At 35.9% G+C, this 3,981-nt stretch overlaps 1 long non-coding RNA gene across 1 annotated transcript; it reads left to right on the forward strand.

The window, feature by feature from the left end:
• LOC135844283 (uncharacterized) lies at positions 1-905 on the forward strand. Its single transcript, XR_010558489.1, has 2 exons — positions 1-452; positions 556-905. It is a non-coding gene; the product is annotated as an uncharacterized LOC135844283 (long non-coding RNA).
• The last annotated feature ends 3,076 nt before the right edge of the window (positions 906-3,981 follow it).

A 3,981-nucleotide genomic window follows, 5' to 3' on the forward strand; every position in this document is an offset into this window, starting at 1 on the left:
CGTTAAAATACATCTTTCGCTAGTCAATTTCATTGAAATCCGGCGTGCCGCCCCCCTCCCACCATCCAACGAATACGTTAATAGTTCTCGACAACCTTATTTCCAGATAGACTGACATTATTTTCAGAAATCGACACATTTCTAAACAATGTAAGGTAGTAAAACCAAGCGATAAAATATTTAGATAAAGTTTCGTCAATGGTGAAAGCTAGATAAAACGAAAAAACAAAGTTGAATATTCTTTGGGATTCTTATATTCACGACAGTAGTCTAACCAAAGTGAAGAAAATTGAAATGTGTATTATTAGAAGCAAAACTCTTTTACGAAGGAACTTTCTTACAAAAAGACATGTAATTATATTACTTTCAAGCATATGTTTCTCAGTTTTATTATCGCTCCAAGTATTTTCGCAATGGAGATTCCTGAAAACGAATGTGACTTTGTTCTCTAGGTAAGATGTCAACATTTTTTACGCACATACGTAATCAAAATCAGCCTGAGTTATCGCATAAGGCTCAATAGATACATAAACTGATGTTTAAATATTGATACAGGGGACCAGCAGTGAACGAGACATTAGCTTATCAATGCTGCACCCCGACGAATAAGTCGATCCGGACGAATATATTCTTTCTGAAAACTCACAAAACTGGAGGCACAACCGTGCAAAGTGTCCTCATGCGATTCGCCATTATGAACTCGCTAGATATACTTAAAGTAAATTATGCTTCTTACTATTTGCCATTTTCCGACTCGTCAATACCTTCCCAACTGATGACACCCAACAATAAATACAACGTGTTCGCGGACCATGCGCGGTATGACCCGAAAATTAAACAATATCAATACCCTGATACATCGATGGTGACGTTACTACGACACCCAATAAAATTATTCCAATCATTATACGTTTTTTACCAAATGGACAAGACTATGGGTATGACTTTTCAACAATTCTTGAACGCGCCAGTCAAGCCTCCGGTTCTGACTGGTTACAACAGCGATATAGTGTACAGGGGATACAATCAGATGAGCGTGGATTTAGGATTTGATTGGACACAGAGCGAGAATACGACCGCCGTCGCTGAATTTATAGCGAAAATCGATCGAGAATTCGATTTCGTCATGATAACCGAGTACATGGACGAATCGTTCGTTTTATTGGCCAATTTAATGGGATGGCCACTGGAGTATGTCGCTTCTTTGAAACTGAACGCCAGGCTCCCAGAATTAGACCCGTATATTCTGACATCGCGGGATGAATTAACCATACTCGATCTCAATCAAATCGATACTCAATTGTACAACCATTTTCTGGCAAAATTTCTTAAATGCAAGCGACAATATGGCGAAGATAATCTGAGCCGACAAGTTCAACAGTTGCGAATCATCAATGAAAATTTCAAACAGAGATGTGTAGCTGAAGAAGTTACAGGTTCTAACATAGGAAATGTTGAAAGACTCGAGTATGTGCCTAGAAATCAATCAGACATGGAATGTTTTTCTTCGATGCAGCTGTTCATAGGGAAAACTGTTCGTAAGGTACAAACCGAAAAACTACAACGCAAAAAAATGTTTTCTCCGAAAAACTGACCAAAATAACTGCACCGTCAACTTTTGAAAACTGTACAAGTTTATTTCTTTTTTTTTTTTTACAAACTTTCAAATTCATGATCTTGTAACCTTGATGTGGGTTAGGTTGATCAGAAAAATTTTATTGTTTCACGTCGTCGTCGTCGTAGTCGTTTCCTTTTCAGCGGTAGGCCTGTTAGCCTGCCTGCTATGATGTGGAACTTAATGAGGATGAGCCTGAGGTATCAGTGAGTTTCCTCATTGGTCTCCCTCTGCATCTTTTCACCGTTCGTGTATATTGGAGGACCTGTTTCGGCGATCTTGTTTCCTCCATCCTTTCGACATGATTTCTCCAATCTTTCCTATACTTTTTTATCTTCTTCATGACTGGCTTCATTCCGAGATGCGCTGTTATTTTCTCAGATGAGACTCTGTTTCTGAGAGCTACCCCTGCCGTTCTCCTCATGAATTTCATTTCCGCTGCCGTTATTCTTTTTTTATCAGATTTCTTCAGTGTCCATACCTCGCTTCCATAAGTCATCATTGATATTGCTAGGGTATTGTACACCCTCAATCTTGTTTCTTTTCGCATCTTACTGCTTCTCAGGGTCCTATTCATCAGTCCTGTGACTCTCAGGAACTTTGCGATCTTTCCACCAACATCTACTTCTCCCTGGTATGATATCGTGTTTCCCAGGTATTTGAAATTATTGACCTGTTCAATGATTTTTCTATTTATTACAATCTTGCTTCTTACTGGTTCCTTTCCTTTGAAGGCCATTGTTTTTGTTCTCTCTGATGATATTCTCATATCATACTTTTCAGATGTCTTTGTTAGATTGTACATTGATCTCTGTAGGTCATCGTAGTTCAGGAGATCGCCATTAGGCGCGCTATATTATCGAACTGTGTGACTGTGACAGTGACGCATGGAAACTTACCGCGGTAACTTACCCAAGAACTTACCGGTAAGTTAACATGACATAAATAACTATAAGTTACCGTGGTAATTTATAAATTTTCAATAGAAATGTTGACAAGGGTAACTTTTGACATTTGCATGTGCTACTATAGCTGTTTAGATACAACAAGTTACAATTTTTCAATGTGTAAATAGATAGGTAGGTCTAGGTGCCTATTACAAATCTTCAAAAGTTGTTTTTTTCTTTTTGAAATTGGAATGCTGTGTCCGTGTGGTTTGATTTGAACTTGAACTTAAGAAACAATTGATGTTGAGACAATGTGATTTCTTTGCTTACCTAAATTCGTTCTTGAATTTGGCTGTTCAGGTTTTCCTTGTGAGGAATTCCTGAAAAACTGTGGTTTGAAATTCAAACAGTATTTCACAATCTCACATCATGATTCATGACTGATTTTAATTTATGTTGTTTTTAAATTGAAAAGTTTCCGCATCCACAGCTACTTATCAAATTTTCAGAGGTTTTTCAAGGTGAAAAAATTGCTAAAGAAGTGACGGAATTCCAGCAATTGAGCTAAATCAATAATCAAAAATTCAAAATCAAGCATTTTATTTGTTTTTTTAAATTCATTTTAATTTTTTCACAATCTCACATCATGATTCATGACTGATTTTAATTTATGTTGTTTTCAAATTGAAAAGTTTCCGCATCCACAGCTACTTATCAAATTTTCAGAGGTTTTTCAAGGTGAAAAAATTGCTAAAGAAGTGACGGAATTCCAGAAATTGAGCAAAATCAATAATCAAAAATTCAAAATCAAGCATTTTATTTGTTTTTTTAAATTCATTTGCGAGGGGTTTTGCGATAAGGGTCCTTGTAGTGATATTTCGATTTTTTCAGGAGAGAAAAAACATCGAATCACTTCGATTTTTTCGATTTTTTTTTTTTTGATTTTCGAGTGCAGTGTTGTCTTGCGCATAGGTTGGATGGGAAATTTTGACGAAATTCGTTCATCATCTCCTGATATCCGTGATTTAGAAAAGGGACCTTGTGGTGAACAGTCGAATTTACACAACGTTACAGACTACCCTGCAAAAAAATACCGAAAAATTCGGATTCCCCATGAAATTTTACATAGGTAACAACAATAAAATAATTTTTCCATCGACCTTTTTTTATTTATTTTTTTTAAAATCAAAAACAAACAAAAACTTTGTTTTTCAATTTCCCAAAAATGTGAGTTTTTGAGTATTCATGTTCAAGTAATTTTTAAAACGAGAAGTTGATGAGATAGGCGAAATCTGATTGCACCATTCGATTTCTCGTGAAAAAGTAAGTCGGAATCACCAATAAAAAAAAACATCGAATCACCACAAGGACCAATATCGCGAAAAGGCCTCTCATTTTAATTTTTTCATTTTTAAAAGTGAAGGAATAATGAAAAAAAATTGATTTTTTCAGTAGTATTTAGTGGATGAAGCGTATACC

This window comes from Planococcus citri, chromosome 4 (genome assembly GCF_950023065.1).
Source record: "Planococcus citri chromosome 4, ihPlaCitr1.1, whole genome shotgun sequence".
NCBI lineage: Eukaryota > Metazoa > Arthropoda > Insecta > Hemiptera > Pseudococcidae > Planococcus > Planococcus citri.